We start from the raw sequence: 11,045 nt of genomic DNA, 5'->3' as shown, positions 1-11,045 counted from the left end.
CTAAACTAAAACCTAAAACCTAAATTAAAACCACAGCCCACCATCGCAGGCCGTCTGCACGGCAAGCCCTCCTAGGAGTTTGTACTGCAGACTCTGCCTGGGCAATGGCTCGCAGACCTCTGGGGTCATCTTTTCAGCATAAAGCTCTACAACACCCACTGGGATGCCAGATCTCTTCTGAACTACAGCAATCAATGCCAGAATCCCCGGCTGTTCTCACCAAGAACATTTTGTGTTCTGGAGGCTAAGATAATGGTTTCTGCCCTGATGGGTGTAACGTGAATCTGAGCTTCAGAGCAGCATCTTGAGCCAGCTCCTGAGTAAGAAACTGATCACGTTCAGCTTTGAAGACGCCATCAGCGACTAACATCCTCTTCTTGGAAATTCGCGCTGCCATGATGCTGCCACACACTATCAAAAGGAAAGCAGATTGTGCCTTTCTTAGATCTCGCTAGAGCAAGTCAGGACAGTGCGGTAATAACAGGCTGCCCATGTAACAGACCTGGGTGGGAGTCAGCCCTGCCACTTGGTTGCTCTGTGACCTTACGAAACTCACGTGAGCTCCCTGAGTGCCAGCATCCTCATTTATAAAGTGGAGTTGTTCATGAGTATTACCATTTTCCCCTAGCCTTGCAGGGTTTAGGGGATCGTGAGAGGGAATGCACAGAGCACTTTGTTTATGGCTACAGCACTGCCATTTTCTACTGCTACTATTACTACCAGGAATGAAGACAACAAATAAAAACAAAAGCAACCCAAAAATTGCCCCCAAAGGAAAAGTGTGTCGCTTCCTCTCTGTTCTGTTTCCACACAAAGTTGCCTAGGACCCTGATATGGCTTGGGTGTGTCTCCACCCAAATCTCAACTTGAACTGTATCTCCCAGAATTCCCACATGTTGTGGGAGGGACCCAGGGCGAGGTAACTCAATCATGGGGGCCGGTCCTTCCTGCGCTATCCTCGTGATAGTGAATAAGTCTCACAAGATCTGATGGGCTTATCAGGGGTTTTCACTTTCCCTTCGTCCTCATTTTCTCTTGAGGCTGCCATGTAAGAAGTGCCTTTCACCTCCTACCATGATTCTGAGGCCTCCCCAGCCATGTGGAACTGTAAGTCCAATTAAACATCTTACTCTTCCCAGTCTCGGGTATGTCTTTATCAGCAGCGTAAAAACAGACTAATACAGGCACTGAAGTGCTTGGCTTGTTTCTCCCCAGCACCTAGGAAAGTATCTGACGTGCAGCAAGTGCACTATACATACTGCTTAGAGGAATGAATGAATGAATGAATGAATGAGGAAAACAGAGTTCTAGAGTCAATGGGCTAACCTTTGGGAGGAGCTTGGACTGAATCCAGTAAATCAACCAATCACACATTTGAAATCAATAACAATTTCACCATCATTGGTCATTATTAGAAAAACTTTCTATAGGCAAAATGAAGCATCTGAATGTCTCTATGTGTAAGAGTAGACTGTTTATAAAAACCAAAATGACAGTTATTTTTAAACTTTATATATTTCTAAAGGTTGTTTAAAATCAAATGAATTTTTTAAAACTTTTATTTCAAGGTTTCAATCAATAAAAAGTAAAATAAAATAAAGTACTAGAAAATAAAATTTGGATTCAGAGGCTAGAAACCTACAATGAAGACATCTATCAAGGCAGGAGGATTCCTATGAGGCCAGAAGTTTGAGACCACCCTTGGCAACATAGCAAGACCCCATCTCTATAAAAAACAAAAATGAGACTAGTATGGTAGCTCTTGCCTGTAGTTCTAGCTACTTGGGAGGCTGTGGTGGGAGGATCACTTAAACCCAGGCATTGGAGGTTATAGTGAGCTATGATCATACCATTGTACTCTAGCTAGGAGACAGAACAAGAGTCTGTCAAAAAAAAAAAAAAAAAAAAAAAAAAAAAGTCTAGGAAGCTCAGGGTAGCCAATCCTTCCATTCCCTTAGAGAAACCGCAAAGTTAGGACATGCATATCAGCTGAGGCTCGGCGGGCCTTAAATGCACACATTTGCACAGATATGTGCATACCTCTATATAAACTCCCTGACACCAGTGACTGGGTCTGTTTTATCAAACAATGTGTGCATTAAACTTCAGATGAAGCCTTTATTAAACATGTATTGAATGAATGGAACATCTTTAGAATGCTATATGCGATTACACAGACAGGTGACCTCTCTCGTTTTGCAGCATCCTGAGATGTGGTCACCATGGTGAACATTCAGGTGGTGATAAGCGATGATGACTTCCCTTACATTTTTCTGCTTTAGGAAGCACCTGCCTCTTTGAACCTGCAATGGTGGGATGGGGTGGGCGTCTATCCTTCCTTGTTCACACAGGCGGCTGATACAATAATGTGATCATCAACTCCCCGCTTCCTGCAGCCCCCCACTAGCTGGCTGCCCCAGCTGCAGAATGCAAACATCTGCCGGCATCATTAAGGCATTTCTATACAGCACCAACCAAGGCCTGACCCTGTGACCATTTCCACCATTAGATTTGAATGACCTCAGCAGCAGGGCTGAAAGGCCGGAGTATTAATTCACAGAACCACAAGCTCAATTTAAGATTTAATTTGAGATAACGAAGAGCTACTGAAAGTGTATTCAAACTTCTAAGCATGCAATAAAAGACCTTTCCCTGTTTTCCAGGTTGAATATGAATCCAGTATTTCTTTAACAGATTTATTCACAAATTTACAAACAACATGAGCCTCTTTTCTCTAATTCCTTTTTTTTTTTTTCTTTCTTTTAGTTTTTTGGCTTTATCCAGCCCTTTTATGATGTTTCTTGCTAGGAATCTTTTTTAGTTCTTCCTCCCTAATTTATAAATGTCTGTTCTTTAGGAATTACCTTTCAATTCGATAGCATTCTTGAAGAGAAAGCAGGCTTCCTTAAGACTCTCCCATACCTTTAGTTCTCTTGCATTCCGACCTAAATACGCTAAGCATCTGTTTGTTCAACAATGATGGGGTTGCATAAAAAGCTTTCACCCAGCAATGTAACTCTCATTAAGAAAACGTGATGGAAAGATTCAAAATAATATTCCACCCATTAGGAACGCGGGGCCACTTGGTTTTAGTGAATGCTTAGGCTCTGAAGGCTTTATTCATAAAATATTTAGAACTCTAGGTGGGGACGGGAATTTTAGTTGGTTCAGGTAGATTTTTGTTTTTTTTGTTTTGTTTTGTTTTTTGAGACAGAGTCTCACTCTGTCTCTCAGGCTGGAGTACAGTGGCACAATCTCAGCTGACTGCAACCTCTGCCTCCTGGGTTCAAGCCATTCTCCTGCCTCAGCCTCCCGAGTAGTTAGGATTACAGGTGCATGCCACCACACCTGGCTAATTTTTGTGTTTTTAGTAGAGACGGGGTTTCATCATGTTGCCCAGGCTGGTCCTGAACTCCTGACCTCAGGTGACCCACCTACCTTGGCTTCCTAAAGCGCTGGGATTACAGGGGTGAGCCATCACACCTGGCCTCAAGTAGATTTTTTGACACTAAAGAGTTTATTTTAGGCTGGGCATGGTGGCTCACAACTATAATCCCAACACTTTGGGAGGCCAAGGCAAAAGGATCACTTGTAGTCAGGAGTTTAGGTCACTCTGGCCAATGCAGTGAGACCCCATCTCTACAGGAAATTTTAAAAATAGCTGGGCATGGTGGTACACACCTATAGTCCTAGCTACTCAGGAAATTGTGGCAGGAGGATCGCTTGAGCCTGGTAGGTCGACGCTGCTGTGAGCTAAGATGCCACAACACTCTAGCCTGAGCAACACAGTGAGATTCTGTCTCTTAAAAAAAAGAGTTTATTTTGGCCAAGGCATGGTGGCTTACGCCTGTAATCCCAGCACTTTGGGAGGACGAGGTGGGTGGATCATGAGGTCAGGAGATTGAGACCATCCTGGCTGACACATTGAAACCCCGTCTCCACTAAAAATACAAAAAATTAGCCGGGCCAGGTGGCGGGCGCCTGTAGTCCCAGCTACTCAGGAGGCTGAGGCAGGAGAATGGTGTGAACCCGGGAGGCAGAGCTTGCAGTGAGCCGAGATCATGCCACTGCACTCCAGCCTGGGCGACACAGCGAGACTCCGTCCTCAAAAAAAAAAAAAAAAAAAAAAAAAAAAAGAGTTTATGTTAATATTTGAAGATGAGAATTGGAGATGAGAATTTGTTGCTTTGGACTCAGAAGCCTGGATCTATGAGGGCATTTGCTGACTATTTTGTGTCTGACACTGGGCTAGGTTACTCTGCATTTTCTCAAAGACTCAGTGCAGCCTTAGAAATAGACTTGGGTTTAAAGCTCAGCAAGCAACTGAGTTCCCTGAGCCTCTGTCTTTGTCATCTGTGAACGACCACATGCCTCGGTGCTTCCTGACAACAACTTTAAAAGTTATAAACATTGACACATATATGGGTATAAAAATACCACAGGTCACCTGAGCTTGACCCTGGGACACTGTTGGGAATGGGTGAACTTCCTAGGAAATGCAAACACTCTGGTCACCGTGAAGATTACACAACGGGCAAAGGCCAGGACCACAATATTTTGCAATCCTGAAACTCATCCACTTTATTAGCCATTGGGTTTTCAAAATGAGAAGCCATGTGGTGGGTGGGGGAGAAGAAGGATAAACCAGAGGCCAGATACAGCTGTTGTAGAGTGGAGGATGGGAGAAGCTTGGCTTTCAATCCATCCTCCGTCATTACTAGGTGTATAACCTGGGGCAAGCCTGTGCCTCAGTTTCCTCACTTTTATCATCCTTCTGCTTATCAGGTAAGAGACGATGCTTAACATGCAGGGATAAGTAGATGGGTGTAAAGCCACAATTCCCAACACAGAGAAGGCAAATAGGAGAAAGGCCAAGAGAAAGTACACCCATACGTTTGATGCAGTGCAGTGGGTTAAATAGGGTCCACCGAGAAACATGTTCACTTAGAACCAACGAATGTGACTTTATTTGGAAACAGGGTCTTTGCAGATGTAATTAAGATAAGGACTGAGATGAGATCTTACTCAATTAGGTGGGTCCTAAGTCCAATGACTGGTGTCCTTATAAGAGATGGAAAGGACACAAAGTCAGAGGAGAAGGTGATGTAAGGATGGAAGTAGAGGTTGGAATGTGGTGTTTCCAAGCCAAGGGACACCAAGAATTGCCAGCAGCCACCAGAAACCAGGAAACAGGCAAGGCATGGTTTCTCCCTTGTAGCTTCCAGAAGGAACCAACCCCACCAAAGCCTTGATTTTGAACTTCTAGCCTCCAAAACCATGAGACAATGAATAATTCTCAGTCCACCCAGTTTGCGGTAATTTGTTATTGCAAGCCCAGGAAACACATACATGTGGCATAGTTGGTATTAAAATGCAAGGCGCTTGCCTGAAGAGAGGCCCTGTGGTCTTACTTTCACCAAGGCGGTTATTATATCTCAAGGAGGGGACCCACTAATCCTAAGTCTGTCCACTGATCCCAAGAAAAACCACCTAAAGTTTCTTAGCAGGCAATGGCCAACTCTACCAATGGAAATGAAGCTGACTGGAAGTTCTCAGATCATCAGTAAGGAAGATTTTTATTTAAGGATGGGAAAATGATTTAGGAATACTGAGATGTCTCCAAACAATACTTCCAGGTCTTAGTTGACTCCACCATTATTTCTGGCATATTCAGGACACCACTTCCACTGTTGTAGGGCATGCAACCTCTTCAGTAGCCAAAACTTTGGGTCACACATGTAAAGGACATTCTGGTACTGCAAATTTGGCTCTTTGGCATCAAAACTTAGCAGTATCCATGACTATTCTTGCTTTATTATAGCACCCAGATGCCAGTGGCTGGGGGCTTCTCTTACGTCTCCAGCAAGCAGGGACTGGGTCACTGTGCATCCTGAGAGCCTATTAGAGTGCCAGGTCCATGACAGGTGCTGATGGTTATCAACGGAATGATAATGATGACAATACAGAGGTAAATAGTAACAACAATAATGGAGTTATTTTATTTTCCTCCATATCACCACATTACCACCCCCATTTTGCAGGTGTTGATATCAAACGAAGAGTAAATTAATGAATGGATGAGTGAATACACAAATAAGCAAATAATGAGTCTATCTAGGAGGGAGCAGACTCAGAATCAAGTTCAAGTCTCACTCAAAAAAGGCCGACTGCAAATCTCGCTGGTGCAAACACCTAAGCTCTTACCCAACATCAGAGATATTGCTAAGCCTTGTTTATGGATGAAAATGCTGGGAGTTTGTGGCCTTCAACTGTGCTGGTGATGCAGGGCAGGTGAGCCCCAGAATTGGGGCTTAGCCCAAAAGGGTTCTTGTCTTTGCCCAGGAAAGAATTCAAGGGCAAGCTGGTGGTGTTAGCAACTTTTATTGAAGGGACAGTGTACAACAGCAGCAGAAGTGCTGCTCCTTGCAAAGCAGGGCTACCCCACAGGCAGAGTGCCCAGAGTGGCAATTCCAAGGCAATTCTGCCATCACATTTACACCCATTTTTAATTATATGCAAATTAAGTGGTAGATTATGCAGAAATTTCTAGAAAAAGGGTGGTAACTTCCAGGTTGTTGAGTCACTGCCATGGAAAGGGGCAGTAACTTCCAGGTGTTGCCATGGAAATGGTAAACTGACATGACACACTGGTGGACACGTCTTATGGAAAGGTGTGCCCGCCCTATCCCTGTTTTAGCTAGTCCTCCATTTGGTCTGGTGTGTCACCCCATCTATGGAGTTAAGTCTTGCCTCCATAGGCAAGTCCCACCTCCTGCCTCACTGAGGGGTCACTGAAGACACTGAATGACAGAATTAACTGATGGCTGACTGGAGTGCTCAATCAACTGGCCTGCTGAGCTGGGCTCATTTCACCTGGTAACCTGATGGGGCTGAGAAGATCCAAAAGAAGTGAACTGAACAGTAGTGGCCAACTGACTGGGAAAGAGTGCAGAAGACTGAACGCTTTGCTGTGGAATGAACACCTGAGTACTACGGGCCTACTCCTGTGCTAAGTGCTTCGCCGTTATCATTTCCATTTAATTTTCTCAACAAGCCTCCATTCTAGAGCTAAGCACAATGAGGATTAGAGAGATTAAGTGGCTTACCCTGGAACATTCGATTCAGAAATCAGGATGCAAGTCTAGGTTTCCCGACTCTGCTCTTAAGCCGTACACTTAACCTCCACTTTATATTCCCTCTCTCAGTGCTAACGAATTTCTGCCAATATTCTCACTTACACTTAAAAGCAACCTTTGGAATTACGTATATTGGCTCCAATTCAGGAAAGATGAAACTAAGGTCCCGAATAGTTAATGAGTTGTCTGGCAAGCTAGTTACATGGTAGAGGAAGCACTCAAAACTGCCCAGGCTAGAGTGCTGTGGCATCTTAGTTCACTGCAGCCTCGATCTGCCGGGCTCAAGTGATCCTCCTGCCTCAGTCTCCTGAGTAGCTAGGAGTACAGGCGTGTACCACCACGCCCAGTGAATTTTTAAACTTTTTGTAGAGATTGGGTCTTGCTGTGTTGGCCAGACTGATCTCAGACTCCTGGCTTCAACTGATCCTCTTGCCTTGGTCTCCCGAAGTGCTGGGACTATAGGCACGAGCCTCTGTGCCCAGCCTCAGAAGTGGGCCTGCTTTGTCCTAGGGCTTTCTATTGTACTTCAAGGCCTGAGTCAACGAAAGCTGTAGAATAGCTCAACCAACCCTAATCAACAGAGAAGGGCTGTGTGTGCTGGAGAGGGTGATGCTGTGGCAGGGCTGGGGCAGGAGCTGGAACATGTCCACGCTGGGAAGGAGATGGGCTCTGATGTGCAGCTCAGGTCTCCCTTCCAGGGTAACCTGTAGCCTTCAGCCATCGGCCTTTCCAGGGAGTACCTGAACATAGAGAGCTACCTTATGCAAGGGCACATCCTTCCTGGGGCAGCCCACCCAATCACAAGTCAAGGCAGGTTTATAAAAGCCTGACCACATTAGCGCAATAGGGATTAGCTCTGATGGGTCCTCTTAGTTCCATGAGGTTGACTGAGACCCTTGCTGGACTACATCTCAGCTCAACTTCTGCCTCTGCCCACTCCATCTTCCATAGGTGTTAATTCCAAGGCATGCGTTCTCCGCAACACACCTGCACTCAGAGTCTACTTCCTGGAAAGCCCAGGGAGATGGCTTCTCATTTCTAAAGAAAATGACCTATGACAATAAGAAGGCTTGACCTCATCAGAAAACTTTTCACTGGGGCGAATGGACTGCCTTGGAACTCTTTCCATCCAAGACAGAGAGCGAGGAGGCACACCCCAGGGAAACAGAAAGGGCTGGGACCTGAAGAGGTCCTGGGAATTTTAGGAGGTCGCCAAGCGAAGACAGGGCCCGTTTGCCTCCACACGAAGACTCATCCCCGATACCCAGGAGTGCAGGACTTAACAGGGGCTAAACTTCAACTACTTGTTGACATAATTAGTGCTGGCTCCAAGCAAGAGGTTTTGTAGCCAACTTGGCGTGGGTTCGTGAATTTTGATTGGCAAATTTGAAGCAAAGTTCAGCCAAGCTCTACATCTATTTTGTAGTGTGCCTTACACACATCCAGAGAAGCCAACTCTTCCGATAGATTTTTCAGTTTTATGGTTGTTGGTAGCTGAAGATATTAGCTCTTTAAGGAGACAAATGCTTCTGGCAGGCTGGCCTGCACTAGGAATAGGAGAAATGCCTTCGGGTTTCTTCTAAAATTAATGTAATAAGATGCATTAATCAGAATTCTATCAAGTCTACACACTTGGCCTGGGCTTAAGAAGCAATACTTTGAAATTGCAGTTGGCTAAGCTTCCCTATTCTTTGTGAATCAGAGTCACGGTTGGAAAGAAAAAAAATAAAAGAAGAATACAGCTAATGTTTAAGAAAAACTGGCAACAGGAAAACATTTAAGCAACTTTTCATTCCTTAGTTCCACCAGGGGCTATAGAGGGTTAGGGGAAGTTTTGACCTTTGTATTTCCACAAACGTACTTTAGATTGCGAGATCAAAAACAGTTGGTCAGACCCCACGCCAAGTCAGGACTGGTTTGGGCAATAGCTCAGGTCCAAGGTATTTACTTGTTTGTTTCTGTCTAATAATAACTTACTCTGGGACTTGCAACGGAATCTTGGCTATTTCTTGCCTTCAGATGTTTGTAACCAGGTGATGAAAAATTTTGGAAGCCGAACTAGATTACACAGATGAGTACTTGGCATTGCATAACTTGTGACTTAAAGATGATCTTCTCAAGAAACCAAAAAAAAAAAAAAAAAAATGGAGCCACAAAATCAGAGCCAGCCCCAGTTTCTTCACAGCAATTGCTCATTTTTAGATGACACTCTACATTTTAAAGTGACATAAAGGTATCCTGAACATTGTACAGCAATTTGGTCGTGCTTTCAATGTGACACAGCTACATCTGTATTTACTATTACAACTCAGTACCCAAGAGATGAAAAATTTTAAAGACAAAGGGCCAGGCGTTTGTGGAAACATTTCCCCTCCTTGTATCAAAAAAAAAAAAAAAAAAGTGGCTCCTTCTTGTCTGGTAGATTTCAGTAATTGGCAGGATTTTGAGTAAGCTCTTTTAAAAGCCCTCCGTTTCTATTTTCACATTAAACACACTTGCAATATCTATTAAAAGCACAAATACTGAAGAACACACCAAGACTGTCAATGAGCTTACATCTGGAGTCCTCAATATATCAGGAAAAAATGAAGTGAACATTCACAGAGTTTTACTTCTTTGGGAACCCAAATGCGAGGAAAGAAAAGGGTGTCCTCTTTCTCTCGCCTTCTGGTCCTATCCAGTGTCCCAAATTTTACATCCGTTCTTTATCAGAGGGGGCCAAGTCAGGGATTTAGTTAAAACAACAGATACTGGATTCTGCCTTCATTCTGGGGAGTATTTACTCACATTAAGGCACAGGGGATTCCACGCTAGGAAAGCAGAACAGAAGCATGAGTATTTCTGCCACGTTCTGGCTACGACCACTTGGCCTTACAGTTTTAGGGTGATTAAGCAACATCCCAGGAAGGACACACAAGGTCACCCAGGGGACTTGGGAACATCGAGAGAGAGCAGGGCCAGTGAGTGGGACGGGGAGAGAACCTCTGAGCCCCGTGTGTATCTTGGAAGTCACTCTCAAGTTTCTATTTGGGCAGACAGAGCCAGATGTGAGCACGGACTCACAGGCAGCCAAGGAGCAAGACGAGGGTCATTGAAACACGGGCAGAGAGGTCTGCTTGCAACTGCCCTTGGCCTCAGACAGATGCAGTGCAGTTCTAAAGCTTTTCTGCTCCTTTTCAGATTTCCTTAAAAGAACAGGAAGGGAAGGAAAGATTAAAACCCAGGGGAAGCAAAAGGAGCCATAGCTCAGCTGAAGTTTCCTTCCAGAGACTCCCTCTGCCCCCATAAATGTGTGTTTTGGAGGAAAGCTTATGCATTGGGCAAGGAGGTCGTCATGGTCTGAGATTTCAAACTCTTGGTCAGGGTCCTGGCAAGAAGCAGATGGTACACTCAAAACGGGTAATGTAAGAAGTGTTTAGTAAAGGCACTGTTTGTAAAGGTCGGTGCAGAGTTTAAGGAAATAGCAAGGTTTCATGCAATGTACTAGAGTTAGTAACAGCAGGAACAGTTCCTGCCTTTGTCAGCCAAATGGATGAAAATGGATGAAACCTCCTTTTTTTTTTTTTTTTTTTTTTCTGAGACAGTGTCTCACTCTCTCGGCCAGGCTGGAGTACAGTGGCACAATCTTGGCTCACTGCAACCTCTGTCTCCCAGGCTCAAGGAATTCTCCTGCCTCAACCTCCTAAGTAGCTGGGATTACAGGTGTGTGCCACCATGCCTGGCTAATTTTTGTATTTTTAGTAGAGATGGGGTTTCACCATGTTGGCCAGGCTGGTCTCGAACTCCTGACCTCAGGTAATCCACCCGCCTCGGCCTCCCAAAGTGCTGGGATTACAGATGTGAGCCACCGCGCCCGGCCTGGATGAAACCTTCTGCAGAGGAAAGTGGTGAACTGACACTCTGCAGGGA

At 44.8% G+C, this 11,045-nt stretch overlaps 1 protein-coding gene and 1 pseudogene across 1 annotated transcript in view; both read right to left on the bottom strand.

Annotated features, from left to right (window-relative positions):
- The window catches only part of LOC105475247 (small ribosomal subunit protein uS3-like), a 67,667-nt pseudogene extending 58,137 nt beyond the window's left edge, over nt 1–9,530 (bottom strand).
- The window catches only part of LOC105491228 (WW domain containing oxidoreductase), a 1,122,875-nt gene that overhangs the window by 383,655 nt on the left and 728,175 nt on the right, over nt 1–11,045 (bottom strand). The window lies entirely within an intron of this gene.

This window comes from Macaca nemestrina, chromosome 18 (genome assembly GCF_043159975.1).
Source record: "Macaca nemestrina isolate mMacNem1 chromosome 18, mMacNem.hap1, whole genome shotgun sequence".
NCBI classification, from domain to species: domain Eukaryota; kingdom Metazoa; phylum Chordata; class Mammalia; order Primates; family Cercopithecidae; genus Macaca; species Macaca nemestrina.
This window is presented reverse-complemented; position numbering and strand designations above follow the sequence as displayed.